This window comes from Panthera onca, chromosome X (assembly GCF_046562875.1).
Source record: "Panthera onca isolate mPanOnc1 chromosome X, mPanOnc1 haplotype 2, whole genome shotgun sequence".
NCBI classification, from domain to species: domain Eukaryota; kingdom Metazoa; phylum Chordata; class Mammalia; order Carnivora; family Felidae; genus Panthera; species Panthera onca.
The window spans coordinates 38730565-38747702 of record NC_138357.1 but is presented as its reverse complement, the minus strand read 5'-3'; the positions used below and the strand labels follow the sequence as shown (position 1 = coordinate 38747702).

General features: G+C 40.1%; 1 non-coding gene across 1 annotated transcript; it reads left to right on the top strand.

The window, feature by feature from the left end:
- Nucleotides 1–355: 355 nt before the first annotated feature.
- Nucleotides 356–462, top strand: LOC145714735 (U6 spliceosomal RNA). Its single transcript, XR_014136952.1, has one exon. It is a non-coding gene; the product is annotated as a U6 spliceosomal RNA (small nuclear RNA).
- Nucleotides 463–17138: the final 16676 nt, after the last annotated feature.

Sequence of the window (17138 nt, the reverse complement as noted above, 5' to 3'; positions counted from 1 at the left end):
TCCCGTTTCTTAAAAAAATACAAAAAACAGAACTAAAACTGTCACCTTAAGGTGTAACTCCTTCCGGGAGAGAATAGAGTCGAACAGACTCACAAGCTTGGGTCTAGGATGAGGCAGCCTGCATACAATTTCCAGTTTCATCACAGCAGTGGCCTTGGGCCAATGAGTGAGAATTCTCTGAATTCGAGACTTCAGTAACTTTCAACCTACAGGAAACTCTCAATTCCCTCATAAGGTTGCCATGAGGATTAGACGCAGTGATAGTACACGAAGGGCTTTGTACGATGCCTGTCATGCAAAAAGGACAGGATAAATGTTAGCTATCATTAGCTAGAGCCTTGCTACTCAAAGTGTGGTCCCCTGCTCGCTCTGGCGGCACATGTACTAAACTTGATACAGAGAAGATTAGCATGACCCCTGCACAAGGATGACACAGAAATTTGCGGAGTGTTCCATATTTAAAAAGGAAAAGCGAAGTGTGGTCCGTAGAGCAACAACACCAGCATCCCCTGGGAGCATGTTAAAAATACAGGATCTCCGGCCCCACTACTGACCTACAGCATCACAGTCTGTACCTTAAGGACATCCACGGGTGATTCATCAGCATATTACAGCTGGAGAAACGCTGGTTTAGAAGACACTGAAGACCAGAGGCATAGATCTTTAATAGTGGTATTCTAGGAGCTTTCTAGGGGGCATTGGACATTTTTTCCTGGTACCCTTCGAATCACACCTCGTAGACTGTTACTTTCTCCACCAAGATTTTGAGTTTGTAAGTGCAGTGCCTAACTACTGCCTCTGGAAAACCTGCTCAGCTTTCAAGGCACAGCTCAAGCATTGCCTCCTCAGCGCAGCCTTTCCTCGCCCACCTATCCCACCACCCACAACCTCCTGGAACCGAACGCTTCTCTCTTTGTCCTCTTCTTGACTCTGAACTGACTTCTATATCATGGTGCCAAAACACATACAGCAGAGTTGGAATGTATACCCGGCAACTCAGATGTGCAAAAATGTTCTCTAGAACTGAACTAAACTACCCCCAGGAGCTTCCCATCCTGCTGGGTAGGGGGTTGGAAGTACAGACACACAATTCATTGTGTCAGTTGAAAGACTCTGCCTCTGGATAAAATGCTGAGTCTTGCATATTTTAACCTCATTTTTCCTCCTCTTACAAAACACGGTGTCTGGAAGCAGTGAGGTTGAGGAGAATAGAGCCTTGGATCCATGCTGTTTTCTGCTATGGAGTGGCTGGTCTGGAACAGTCTCTATTCCCCTGTGCTAATGTCTGCTGAAGTGCAGTGGGTCCTTTCTGGTCTTTTAGGGACTTCATTGGTTGCACCTGTTGTTAAATCTATAGCCCTGGTGATTTGTTTCTGGTTCCAAAGCCCCCTGATTTTGTAACTTCTTCATTCCAAACATAGGCATCCGGTGGCCCACTCGTCCTCTCTACTCCTTCTCATTTTGGATGTTCCACGTGCCACGTGCAGGCTATGAAGAAACACAAGTGTTAGATCAGGCCCGTGAACTTAGAGACCTCCCTCCCCTGTTGCTGTCCATTTGGACGCCAGATTGCTCCAGCACCAAAGTAAATGCAGGTCTCCTCCAAGGGGGATTCACAGCTTCCTAGTTTGTCCCTCACTGCTTTGGTGGTTTCCTACAGGCCTCTCTGATAGCTGTCCGCCTGCTCCTCTCCTTCTCTACTTTCTTTTACAGTCCACATCTCTTCATTCCCAGGCAGGTGGAACCTCCTTCTGCACCCCCCACTGAGTTCTCTTTACTCATGGCTTATAGTCAAACCCCATGCGTCGCTTGGACTACATACATGGAGCCGCTGGTATTTGAAAATTCTCTTCTTCCCTGATGAAACGTTACTCTTAAGACTATTGTCTAATAGAGGTTCTTAACCATTTTGTGACATGGTGACCTCCCTTGGCAGTATGATGGTCCCCTATGGATCCCTTCCTAGAATCATATGCTTCAATAGAAAAAATAAGGTACACAGGATTACAAAGGAAGCCAACGATATTGAAATTCAGTTATCAAAATATGTTTAAAAAATCGTGACAGACTAGTACCTGTGTTTCTTTGTTAATGGCGTAAGTGATAAGATCTAGTGGCAGGTCAAGTAACCACCATAATTTCAAACTAATGATGAGGGTAAATAATATTTTGAGAGAACTACAGCATTATTAATGTGGTATGAAAGTGTCTGTGATATCTACTGCTGACACAGTCACAGGTATGGCTAATATTGCTATCCTTTGTTGCCTATGTTAACAATGAAAGTAAAAGCAAATTTTTGGTGAAAGATTAGTAGAAATTCAGATGCACTTTGTCCTTTGTGTACTTTATTTAGCTGGGGAGTCTCATGTTAAAAAAAAACAACTTGTGTATAGACTAAAAATCCAAAACCTAGTCTGACAGTCAGAGCTAAGTAATGATATCCACTCTCACTGTTATACTACTTTATTGCCACTGGTTTGTTTTCATCTCTCCTTCTCTAAGGCTATAAGTCCTGTGACAGCAGGGAACTGGGTTTTAGTCATTGTTGTCTCTTAGGAGCTAACCTGACACATGGCAGGAGATCCCTATCTAACAAATGAAGGAGCAAACCAACCAGCTTTGCTGGCAAATCTGAAGAACCTAGCAGCCTGGATACCCATTCATCATTCACCATTCAGCTTCTCTTCACCATCAGAGACGTGGTCACTCATTTCATCTCTGGTCCGTTCCAACATTCAGCTCTGAATCCACCTTCCCACCAGTGCACATGCACAGGCACATGCACACATCACAGGACAATGAGTCACTTAACCAACAGCCGCTGCCACGAGACACTGGTACCTCCTATTCACTCAATATATGATTATGATACTCCTACTATGCTCCAGGCACACAACACAGAGCTGGGAATACAGAGGCAAGTAAGCCAGACACAGTCCACACTCCTCTGCTATGGAGCTTACAGTCAAGGGCAGTGACCTTTGAATAGTGTTCTGTACCCTCTTGGGTTCATGGATAGTCCCCAGAGCCTGATATAGGGAGACAAAGCTCTCAGAGGTCTAGGTCCCCTTCTCTACTTTATCCAGAGTCACTACCCTTTTTGTCTATTTTATATATTGGGGTTCACTTTTAGCAACAGTTTCAGAGCTAAGAAATAGTTGAAAACCACTGCCCTGGTAGATCAAAGTTCCTTGCATCCTTAAAGTCTTCAGGGAAGGGGATTCTAAAAGGCAAGTCCCTGTCCCCTTGAATCAGCACCTTTCTGCCTTTGATAAAGGTAGAGAAAGGGGGCTAAAAGGAGAGCAGCTGTGTGGCCTCTGTCCCTAGTTGTGGGCCCCAGCCACAACACCTACAGGAGACGTAGATTTTGCAGAGAATGGAATTTCTGGAGTGCTCATGCCACAGATGCCAAGCTGATGCCTTCTCCCTGGCACCCCACTTCCCTTCTTTGCCTTTATAAGTGAGATGGCAGAGAGAATCAGGAATGCAACCTTTCCAAGGGCAAAATGTGGTTAATTCGATTGATGGCTGAAAATCAAGACCAAAATTTTTAATACAGAATGGTGCCCTTTTTTAAATTGCCTTGCTTGGATGGGGAGTGCAAATTGTATTAGAAAAAAAATGTGGGGCCTGTGGAGACTGTGTTTGGAAACATATGAGGTGAGGCATGTAGTGGGAAAACATTTTCCCAAGAGCTGCCTCCTCCTGATTACATTAACTTGTTTGTTCTTAAGGGCAAATGTGGTAACAAAGAATTTGAAGTTGATTGACTAAGCAACCTCTTCCTTCCACTGCCATCCAACCCTAGGCCTTGGAAAAGGTCAGACAGTGATGGTGGCCCAGTCTGAGTGATGAAGGATGAGACCAGAGAGGATATAACAGAGGTGAGTCACAATGGCTCACACATAGTGTGAAAAGAAGCTATTGCTTGCTCATTCATTCATTCATTCATTTATTCATTCAACTACTTTCTGAGCACCAGTTGTGTGTCAGGTACTGTGTGAGGTGCTGGAAATGCAGAGACACAAAGTCTCCCTGGTTGGAGTATGGACAAGTTACCATAGCTCTGTAAGTTTTAGTTCACTCATTTAAAAAGTCGGGCTAATCAGAGTAGCTCCCTCATAGGGTTGTTACAAGGACAAAATGAGTTAAAACCCAAGTATGCTCAACGGAAATATTTTGCAGATTTTATACTAAAAACAGACTTTTGTCTGCTCACTTACCTGCTTAAAAGTTTATTAATATTCTAGAAAAAGACATGAATATTAGGAAACGAGGCAGGAAGGGTCCAGTGATTGTTACTATGGCTATGGAATCTATCCATAGGAATTTACCTCTAGCCTTCAACCTGTGAACTTGATCGGACTGTGGCCAGGGATGTATTGCCCTGGTTTGTTAGAGGGCCTGAATTCCACAATTCCACCTACCTTTTCCAATTAGCTGCTTGTTTCCTGATTGACTCTGGTCCTCAGGGGCCTCATGTCTATACAGAAACTCAGGTCCTGGCTCTACCCAGAAGCTGCAATATTAGTGGCATTGTTCCCAAGAGTATGGATCCTCTGACCCTAAGGCCTATGGGTCCTTCTTTAGTTAGAGTTTAGTTTTAGAGTCTGCCCAATGAGCATCCTTGCTTCGGGGTTCACTTTTTCTTGAGTATAAATAGGACACTCTGAAAGCAGGCCTAGGTGAGCCTGTGCATCTGGTGGCTTATTTCTATCCAGGGAAAGGGAAAAATTAGATTACATGGTGTGCTTAATTCCAAGACTGGCAGTGATATTTTTAAATATATATATTTATATATATATTTAATTTTTGGTTACAAAAATTGAGTTGTAATGAACTGTCACTATTTTGAATGTGTTTGACTTTGATGTTTAAAGATGACTGGAACTATTGTCTTTGTGGAATTCATTCATTAATCGTTACGCTGGAATTATACTGAAGTTGCCTCCGGAGTCATACATAGCCTTTGGTGTAATTTCATAACCTATTTAAAACACCCCCGTTGGGCTAGGGCTAAGAGTAGTACTCATGGGTTTGACGAGAAGCCCAATGTAAATGCTACAGTATGGTGTTTAAGAGCACAGGCTCTGGAGTCAGGCTGTTGGGTTCTAAATCCCGGCTTGGCTACTACTCAACCGTGTGACCTTCAAAAAAGTCATGAAACTCTAAGCCTTCATTTCTTCATCTCTATAATGGGGTAATTATAGTACCTACTCTATAAGGTTGTTGTAAACGTAGATGAAGAGAGCCTCACTCATAATAAGAATGGTAGATTACAGTACTGTTCACCTATATTTCTTGCCTCTCCTTGAAGTGCCTCTCTCTGTGGAATGATTATACATCTCTGCCCTGTTGAATTCAGGCTTGGCCATACGACTCGCTTTGGCCGATAAAATACAAGCAAAGATGGCATGAGTCACATACAGGCAGAAGTTTTAAGAGCCAGGGTGTGCTTTATCATATTCTCTTTCTCCTGTGTTATGTTAACTGCAATGCTCCAGACAGCATCTGATCTATTAGCCTGGGTTCCAGAGTGAAAATAATATGGAACAGAGGTTCAACCAAGCCATGCTGGACACATATCACGAGTAAAAAACATCCCTTTGTGGTTCACAACTAAGTTTTTGGAATCATTTGTTACTGTAACACACCTCCCCTATTCTGACTGTTGTAAGAAGTGCTAAATGAATGTTAACTCTTATTACTAAGCAGAATCTCCCTCTCTCTCATTTTATAGAGTCTCAATATGTTGTGAGAATGAAAAATTTAGTAATTCAACTGTCTGCTTCATCTCCATCAGTGGCTTCCAAGCCTGTTTATTAATGAAACTGCCTATACAAAGAAAGTTCTCTTTTTAATTTAAATTTTTTTTTTAATTTTTGAGAGAAAGAGAGAGAGACAGCATGCACACACAAGCAGGGGAGGGGCAGAGAAGGAGAGACAGAATCCCAAGCAGGCTCCATGCCATCAGCAGAGAGCCTGAAGTGGGGCTTGAACTCACAAACTGTGAGATCATGACCTGAGCAGAAATCAAAAGTCGGAGGCTTAACCGACTGAGCCACCCAGGTGACCCTACAAATAAATTTCTATATAGGACTTCAATATATTAAAATGGATAAAAGCAGTATTTTATTAATATCAATTTATTTGATAACCCAAACACATATTTACTTATTATAAGGAAAATTAATCTAAAACTGTTATGATAAACACAAACATTTGAAATTGGGAGTTACGATGCAGTTGTACCAATCTAAATCTGTAATTGGTTTTGGTTGCATGGTAGTAAGAATATTCTGACCCACAAAGATAACTATTTGCAAATGGTAATAGTATTTTTTTTAGATTTTATTTTTAAGTAATCTCTACACCCAACATGGAGCTAGAACTCAACAATCCCGAGGTCAAGAGTTGCATGCTCCATCAACTGAACCAGCCAGGCGCCCTACAAATGGTAATGCTTTTTATTCTCTTGTCCAACTGCATACTGTTGAGTTACAATGCATTCTTTTCCTTTAATATTTATTTATTTTTGAGAAGGAGAGAGAGACAGAGACAGAGACAGAGTGTGAGCAGGGGAGGGGCAGAGAGAGGGGGAGACAGATAATCCGAAGGAGGATCCAGGCTCTGAGCTGTCAGCACAGAGGCCGACGCCGGGCTTGAACTCATGAACCATGAGATCATGACCTCAGCTGAAGTCGGATGCTTAACCGACTGAGCCACCCACATGCCCCCCCTTTTTAATATTTATTTATTTTTAAGAGAGAGAGAGAAAGAGAGAGAGAGTTACATTACATTCTTTGATTAAACTGAATGGCAAATGAAATTTATTTTGACTTCTGCACAGAAAAATGAAACTATGGAGCAGCTCAAGTCAATGCATTGTTGGCCTTCATTGTGTAAAAATTTGGCATATAGAACATTCTTTAACATATGTGTTGTTTTTAGTTACTTTTTTTAGTTACAAATTTTAAGCTATCTACAAATATCTTCAAATAATATTCAAATTAGCTTTAGAGCTCCTGGGTCATTTCTTGAGAATCCTTGGAAGTAAACAAAAACATCTGCCTTGTCAGTATTTTCCAAGGATTGTTCATTTACATAAGACCTTCACTATTTTTCCTATATCTACAAATTACCTGTGCTATTCACTTAATCTTTTTCAGTTAATAACTTTCATAAAATGGATTAATTTTTTTAAAAATGTGTCCTCACCCTAAGCAATAGCATTTCTGAAACTAAATGAATCTGATATAATAGTTGCATTTTTCCTAACGTGTTAAAATAAATGCATACATTTTTAAATAAAAAGTTTTAAATGAGTCCCTTTGCCAGCTTTCGTTGCGCATTTACTATTGGTAATAATTATCACAATTGCCAAAATTATTAACCACAATCCAAATTAATTTGCTTGACCATGGTTTCTTGTATGACTATGTGACAGTTTTTACACACAATACTGAGAGCTACTCTGGTTTACATCTTGATTTTGTATCAGGTAGAAACAGCTTAACTTTTTCTGAGAAAGCACTGGAATGTGGAGTGGGAAACAGATTTTGTGTGTGGAATAGGGCGTGTGAGTTGTTAGGGTAACTTAGGAGGACTGCCTGGCCTTAGGCTACATACCTAAAAGGAATTCACAGAGAAAGTATGTGGTGGCAGTAATGACTTAATCTAAGAAAGTAAACCTGTCTGTACGAATTTAAACTGTAGTTTTTTTCAGATCAACCACAGTGCAAGGAGGCTATATATAGATACAAGAATTATGGTGATTCTTTGGGTTTTTAAGGACAGTGGCATCAGAGACTTATGAAATAAAGGATGTAGTGAATAGATGCAAAAAGACAGAAAGTATCTCTATTATAACCTGACTTAAGTGATAATATCCCCTGATGCTTCAGAACTTCTTTTCCTGTTTTCGTCATACCCTGAGAATTGAAAGTCTCTATGTGTAGCTCTATAAAGGGGGTAAAGGCACACGTTGAGGAACAGAAATTTTCAGGAAATGTGCTATGAGAAAAAAACAGTCCACATCAATGTCCACACTGTTGACATGTGCACTGACTTATAACATGAGTCCTCTTGGGTGGAGACCCATAAACATCAGATACTCTTTTGTCCAGCTCTACAATAGAGCAACAGCAGGAAAATCCTGGAGAACAACATGGAAATCCAGGGGGTGGCTGGCTATTCAGTTACCTTCTGCCTTTGTACTACAAGACATTCTGAGTTTGACTCCACAGTCTGGAGGCCTCCTGTCACACGTGATATTTGATAGAATGACATTGCAATCCGATTCTTATTGACTGCTTGTCTTCCACCATCATGGATACATGTGAATCCATCGGACCAGGCCAGAAGAACCTGCTGCCAAATAAAAATATTTTGCTTTGACACTCGGGAACCAAAATAATGAACCGAGAATCAAGGCAGCAGGTGACCTTGATAGGTTCTCCTGGCTTGATCATTTTGGTTTAGGTCAAAACTCTTTACCCAATGACAGTGAGATAAGAGAATTCTTTTTTTTTTATTAAAAAATTTTTTAAATTAATTTATTTATTTTGAGAGAGACAAGATGAGTAGGGGAGGGGCAGAGAGAGAGAGAATCCCAAGCAGGCTCCACACCATCAGTGCAGAGCCCGATGAGGGGCTTGAACTCACGAAACCGTGAGATCATGACCTGAGCCAAAACCGAGACTCAGATGCTTAACCAACTGAGCCACCCAGGTGCGCAGAGATAAGAGAATTCTGAAGGTGTTTTAGTGTTTTGGTCCAAGATGGGGTTTATCTTTCCACATATGCCATTCTTATATAGAGGGAGGTTCCATGGAGACTTGGAGAGGAGCTCAGAAAAATAGCAGCATTTCATCCCTGACATATGGTACTAGGAGACTAAACCAAAATGCCCACTGCAGCATTTTATGAAATGGTGTAAAATGGGAATCAGCCTAAGAAATCATTGATGAGTAAACAGTATACTCTTACAATGGAAGAATATAAGATAGTGAAAATGAATGAACTTGAAGCACATGTATCAATTATGGATCCAACTTGAAAACATGTTTACAATATTACGTCATTGATACAAATGTTATCAGCATTCAAAGCAATACTATGTTGTTTAGGGAGGCATCATCTGTATACATTCATATGTAGAAAAAAGCACAAAGGAAGGACACAACTGTCTTCAAGATAGAGGTTACTTTTGTGCAGACGGGGAAGAAAATGACACCAGGGAGGGGAGACAAAGGGTTTTGAATAGATGTTTAATATTTTATTTATTAAGCTGGGTGGTGAGTATATGGGTGTGTTCACATTTTTCTCTACATCTTTTAAATATTTCCAAACTTTTTTCATAAATAAAAAGCATTATTCAAATACACTCATGGCAACAGCCCATCTGACAGAGGCCCACTGAATTTCAAAGGTTACTCATGTGAGCTGAGCTGCCCTATACACTTGGAGCAGGGAGGTGTACCAACAAACTTGTGCAGACCTCAGAAAGGGCAGGCCATTTAGTGCCCCATCCTCAAAAGTAGGCTTTGGAGTTTAAATTTTCTGGGAGGTAGATGCCATTAATAATTTATAACTGGATTAGTCACCTGGCAGGGCCCTGAGAGGGATAGGACCTGGGACATGTTAGTTGACTTGGGGAGGACAGAGACAGTTGTAGAGAAGTGGCCAGTAACTTATGTTTAAAGTAATAGGAGTCAATTCAGGAAAAATTGAAATGCTTATGAATCACCTTTGTTTCCCCTTATTTGAAATGAAGGGCATTTTGAGTTCCAACTTTGGTTAGTCACTTTATAGAGTAAAAGCATGCCAGTGAGACCATTGGTTCTGCCACTAAAACATTAAAATACAGCCATCTTTGAGAGATAGCTGCCCACAGATACCTCTCTAATATTTCATCTTGGAGTTAGATTGTACATGTGTTATAAGGCTGAGTGGCCATGTGAGACCTGTGTTTCTGTGGGTAGCTCTTCATAGATCTAGACCAGGGCATGGGGACTTGGCTCATGGGCCAAATCAAGTCATGCTATACTTTTGAAAATAGAATTTTCTCGGACCATACCTATACACATTGACTTACGCATTGTCTATGACTGATTTTGAGGTACAGTGGCAGAGTTCAGTAACTACAACAGTGATCAACCAGCCCAAAAAGTTTAAAATAGTATCTTGATCTTTACAGAAAGCTTATCATCCCCAAGACTAGATGTGAGGGATTGACCAAGCGGTATGGAGCTGAGTGGGGCAGTGGAGGCACTGGACTCCAGGCAGGAGAAGGGAGAGCAGAGGAAGAGCAGCTCATGTCCACCTGGGTCCATTTCCCCAAAACACCACCAGCTGGCTCTATCTGCAGCTATGCTGAGGTTTGTTCCAATCCATTTTCCACCATGACCCAACCAGTGCAGCCACCAGCTGCTGACCTTTTTTCTAGTGCCTCCAGACCTGGGCAAACCCAAGTCCATTAATTATCAAACTCTGATTTTCTTGCACCTCTCAAATCTGTTTCTCTACTTGTCTTTCCCATCTTGTTGCTGAATTTTATCCTTCCAATTGCTTAGGCCAAAAGTCTTGCAGTCATTCATGACCCCTAACTTACTTTCTTTACATCATCCATATCCAATCCAACAGCAAATTCAGTCAGCTCTACTTTTCAAGTATATCAGAATTTGACCACCTCTCATCTTTCTACACTGCCTCACTGGCCCAAATCACCATACTCTCTTGCCTGGATTACTACAATTCCTTCCTAAAGGTCTTCCCACTTCTACCCTTCTTCCTTATAGTCTATTCTTCAAGCAGTCAGAATGATTGTTTTTAACCATAAATAAGATTATGTTACTCCTTTACAAAAACGTTCCAATGGCCTCCCGTCTCGCTCATAATAACATTAAAATCTTTAATTTATAAGGCACTCCATTATTTGGCCCTCTGTTATCTCTTCAACCTCAACTCTTATCATTTCACTCCTCCCTTATACCATTTCAACCACACTAGCCTCCATGTTGTTCTTGAACTATGCCAGACCTTGGCACATGATCTTCCCTCTGCCTGGAGCAATCTCCCCACAGCTATTCACATGAATCTTTCCCTCACTTCTTTTAAGTCTCTGCTCAAATATCCCCATCTCCATGAGATATTCCCTGACCTATTTAAAATCATAACCCCCACCACCCAGCCTGTGCTTCGCATCCTTTCCAACTCCGATTTTCTTTTCTTCAGAATATCCATCATCATTTGACACAGTATTTATTTAATAAATTATCTTGTTTATGGTCTGTCACCCTCTATTAGGGTAGAAGCTCCGTGAGGGTAAAGATGTTTGTCTGCTTTGTTCACTGTTATATCCAACTGGCCTAGGTTAGTTCCTGGCATATAATAGGTGTTCAAAAACTTTCTGTTGAATGACTTATTGGGATCTAGTTTCTAGTGGGGACCCATGGATCTTGAAAATCTCTGGGAACACTCACTAACATTATTACTATGTTTTGCTGTTTTTTTTTTTCCAAGACAGTTATGCGTTCTACACACCTCTAAAAGGGAGCATCCAAGAAGAAAAGCCTGGGATTTTAGGTCTCTGAGCAGAAGGCATGGTGGTCCTCTGCTATTAGATACCTCAGGTCAAATGTGATGCTTTGCTTTGCTTTGCTTTGCTTTGCTTTGCTTCTGGAATGACCAGTTAGCCCCTGGAGGGGCCCTGTCTTCCTCATTCTCTACTCTTCTTACCTCCAAACAAGGAGATTAGGACATAGTTTTCTTACTTGGTACCACTTTGCCTTACTCAGAGTAGTAAGAGCGGTTGTTTTTGATTCCATGTGAGCATGCCCCATCCGGTCAGCTGCCTGAGAATAGGAACAGCATATGAACAGCTGTGGTGGCAACGGCAGTGACAGCAGCACCACAGGCAGCTCATTAGGTCCAACAAACCCTTTTCTCTGCAACCCCATCTCTCAGCCCCAGGCCCTCCTCCCTCCAAAGGAGCAGCCTCTCTTTTGTTCAGCCCAAGCCACAGTTCCTGGGGGATAAAAGAATCTGTGGCAGCTTGAATTCGAGGCTAGCATCAAGCGATGGAACAGGCTTAAAATAGCTCCATGAGGCCATAAACTCTTAATGATCCAATCTTCCAGCAGCCCAGGGACGCTGGAGGAAATCCAGCTCCAAGCTCCTGGTCTTTGGTTGCCAACCCCACCGACAGTGGTCTCTTTGTTCCTTATCAGCCTGAATAATTATTCTGTGGCAAGTGAGCCCTTTCACTGTTTCCTTCCTTTAGAAGGCTCCTCAGAGAATGAGTAGGCCAGATGGGCACAAAGGGCGCATTTGCTCTTTTCCACCTCAGAGCCGGCCTTGCCCTTCAGGAATGATTGATTTCAAATGTTACAGGTGCTCTACTCAGGAGATGCTCCAGAGGCACTGGTCTCTCTCAGCTGATATTTTCTAGCCCCAACCTCATCACTGTCACTTGCCTAGGAGATAGATTAGGAAGACTGATCTCTTAGAATCCTGGGAACCAAAGAAGACATCAAGAAGCCATGATGACCAATCTCCTGCTTCTAGACTAGGGCAAGCCAGACAGATTAGAATGTCTGCTCTTTAGTATAATTAAACAGAAAATGTTTCCACAATAGTGATTGTATAGCTTACACCTGTGTTAAGAATCAAAGTGACGTTTCTTTCCAAGAACAAGAATTTCAAGCTCATTAGAGCAGGCTGGCAATTCTCTTCACAAACAAAGTCAAGTATAAGGTCACTTTCAAGCATGTGAACATCTTCTTTTCCTAATGAAATTTATAATTTGTTTCTTTTCCCCCAGTTTAATTGAGACAGAATTGACATGTAACATCAGACAAGTTTAAGGTGTACAGTTTAAGGTGTATTTGATATATGTATATGCTGTAAAATGATCACCACAATAAGTTTAGTTAACATCCATCACCTCATACAGTTACACATTTTTTTCTTGTGATAGAACTTTTATTCTTTTTTATACATTTATTTATTTTTGAGAGAGAGACTATGTGAGCAGAGGAGGTGCACAGAGAGAGATGGACAGAGGATCTGAAGTGGGCTCTGTGCTGACAGCGGAGAGCCTGATGCGGGGCTCAAACCCACAAACCGTGAGATCATGATCTAAACCAAAGTCATATGGTTACCCAACTGAGCCACCCAGGTGCCCCATGAGGAGAACTTATCTTCAAACTAGAAGTTTTTACCCTTTGACCAACTTCACTTGTTTCCCCCATCCTCCTTCTGCTGCCTCCGGCCACCACTAATCTGTTCTCTGTTTCTATGAGTTTGTTTTTTATAGATCATACACACAAGTGGGATCATGCAGTATTTGTCTTTCTCTGTCTTCCTCCATGTAGCAAAATACTCTCAGAGTTCATCCACGTTGTCACAAATGGCAAGATTCCCTTCTTCCTATGGCTGAATAATATTCATATGCGTATAACATATACGTCCCATTTTCTTTATCCATTCATCTGTTGATGAACACTTAGGTTGTTTCCATGTCCTGGCTATTGTAAATACTGCTGCAATGAACATGAGGGTGCAGGTATCTCTTTAGGATAATGATTTCATGTCCTTTGGACATATACCCAGAAATGGAATTGCCAAATCATATGGTAGTTCTATTATTAATTTTTTGAGGATCCTCCATAGTGTTGTCCAGTGTTGTACCAATTTATGTTCCTACCAACAATGTACAGTCTTCCCTTTTCTCCACATCCTTGCCAACGCTTGTTACCTCTTGTCTTTTTGATGACAGCCATTCAAATAGGTGTGAGGAGATACCTCAATGTTGTTTTTGATGTATATTTCCCTCATTATTAGTGATGTGGAGTGCCTTTTCATGTGCCTGTTAGCTATTTGAATATTTGTTTAGAAAAATGTCTATTCAGGTCCTTTGCTGATTTTAAAATGGAATTATTTGTTTTCTTGCTACTGAGCTGTACGACTTCTTATCTATTTTGTATATAAATCCCTTGCCAGATATATGATTCCTAAATATTTTCCCTTATCCTGATTGTAGCCTCATGAGAGACCCTGAACCAGTAGCACCCAGATAAGCTTCTCCTGGATTCCTGATCCCCAGAAATTGGGATGCAATAAATGTTTGTTTGTAGACACTAAGTTTTAAGCTAACTTGTTACATAGCAATAGATAACTAATATAGGAGGTGGACAGGCAACGACTTATATAGGCAATAATTAAAAGAAATTATCTAGACATAAGATTGTAGGTATTGCCTCTTGTCCCTAAGTAGGGAATGCCCAAATTTGGCTGATAGTAATATGGGGGTATCATCTGCCTTCTGACTCCACTTGACTTTAGGTTGGTGTTATAAATGTTTGTAGTGTCAGTAATATGGTCAAGAAGAAATAGCTTGTCTAAGAAAGGAGGTTTGGAATGGCTGAGTTATGCTTTGGGGTACAGCAGATTGTTCCAAACTTCTTCTCAGCCTTTTAAACTATTTCTTCTGGATAATCCTCAAAGCTTTGTAGACGTCTTCATCAGATAAGGCAGATATACTATCATGTCAATAAACATATGGTTCTTTCATTTCCTTTGACTTAAACAAAGTGATTAATTGGGAACCTGGGTGGCTCAGTCAGTTGAGCATCTGACTCTTGATTGCGGCTCAGGTCATGATTCCAGGGACATGGGATCAAGCCCGCATTGGGCTCCATGCTGAGTGTGGAGTCTGCTTGGTATTCTTTCTTTCTCTCTGCCCCCTCCCTCACTCATAATCTCTTTCTAAAACAAACAAACAAATAAACAAACAAACAAATAAATAAAGTGATTAATTTAACAGAAACTATAAATCATTAGTAAAGCTTTTCTATGAAATCTCTGTATAGCTCTATAGTTCTACATATAATATCAAGATTCTTGATTGTTGTATGCCATTTTGAGGTAACTTTAACATCCTTTGGGTCTGAAAGCAGGTGGAAACCAAGGCATAGGACATGCAAATGACCTGCAAAAGGACACAGCCTGCATCCATAAACATATCGTAAAACTGAAAATGTCTGACTTTCTATCCAGAGCTCTGTTCTTCATATTTTTATCATTATTATTTTCTTTGCTTCTTCTAAATTCTTTACTGAGGAGTATACTTTAAGACCTACAGATGGCCAACAGACACATGAAAGAATTCTCCACACTACTAATCATCAGGGAAATAAAAATCAAAAGCACAATGAGATGTCACCTCACACCTGTCAGAATGACTAGTATCAAAAAGACAAGAAATACCAAGTGTTGGTGAGGATGTGGAGAAAAAGGAACCCTTATGCACTGTTGGTAGGACTGTAAATGGTGCAGCCATTCTGGAAAACAATAAGGAAGTTCTTTAAAAAATTAAAAGCAGAAATATCATTTGATCCAGTAATTCCATTTTTGGATATTTACCCGAAGAAAACAAATACACTAATTCAAATAATATAAATATATATATATATATAGCTCAGCCATAAAAAAGAATGAAATCTTGCCATTTGTGACAACACGGAGAGGCATAGAGGGTATTATGCTAAATGAAATAAGTCAGATAGAAAAAGACAAATGCCATATGATTTCATTTATATGTGAAATGTAAAAAAATAAAACAACAAACAAAAAAAAAAGAAACAGACTCAAATATAAAGAACCAGCTGGTGATTCCCAGACAGTAGGGTGTTGGGAGGCTGGGTGGAATAGGTGAAGTGGATTAAGGATACAAGCCTCCACTTATAAAGTATATAAGTCACAGGGGTGTAAAGTACAACATAACGTATAAAGTGAATATTATTGTAATTTCATTGTATGGTGACAGATGGTAACAACATTTATTGCAAACACTGCAAAATGTATGTAGGTGTCAAATCACTGTGTCACACACCTGAAACTAATATAATATTGTATGTCAGCTCTACTTCAATCAAAAATAAATGTAAAATATTTATAAGGTACCTGGGTCGCTCAGTGGGTCAAACGTCCGACTCTTGATTTCAGCTCAGGTCATGATCTCATGGTTTGTGAGATTGGGTCGTGTGTCAGGCTCTGTGGTGACAGCTTGGAGCCTGCTTGGGATTCTCTCTCTCCCTCTCTCTCTCTGCCATTCCACCCTTGCTCTCTTTCTCTCAGATAAATAAATAACCATTAAAAAAATAAAAATAAAAATAAAATATTTTTTAAAAGCGTGCTTTAAACAAGCAACAAATAAAACATAGGGTTGGTTTAACAATAAAGAATCACTTGTGGAAATGATTTTTTAAAATGCTTTCTTCCAAAGCAACCTAAAGATTCAATGCAATCCTAACAATATTGTATGTGTGTGTGTGTGTGTGTGTGTGTGTGTGTGTAAATAGAAAATCCCATCCTAAAATTCACATAGGATCTCAAGAGATCCCAAACAAACAAAATAATTTTGAGAAAGACAAAGTTGGATGTCTCATACTTGATTTTAAAACTTACTACAAAGTTACAGTAATCAAAACAGTGTGGCACTAGCACAGAGACAGATATACAGATTAATGGCATATCATTGAGACCCCCAAAATGAACCCTAGTGTATATTATCAAATGATTTTTGACAAAGGTGCCAACACGATTTAGTGGGGAAAGGACAGTCTCTTCATCTAATGGTGCTGGGAAAACTGGATATCCACATATGAAAGAATGAAGATGGAGCTTTACCTTACACCATATACAAAAATTGAAGTGTATCAAAGATCTAAACGTAAGAGCTAAAACTATACAACTCTTAGAAGAAAACAGGGAAAATTTTCATGACATTGGACTTGGCAGTGATTTCTTGGACACAACACCAAAAACACAGGCAGCAAAAGAAAAAAACAGCTAAATTGAACTTCACCAAAATTAAGAATTTTTGTGCTACAAAGAATACTCTCAACAGAGTGAGAAAGTAACCTATGAATAGAGAGAAAGTATTTGCAAATTCTATATCTGAAAAGGGGCTGTTATCCAGAATACATAAAAAAAAACCTCCTACAACTCAACAACAAAAAATAAGCACCCAATTCAAAAATAGACAAAGGACTTGAATAAATATTTCCTTAAGGAAATTTTATATATATACACGTGTATATATATATATATATATATATATATGTACATAT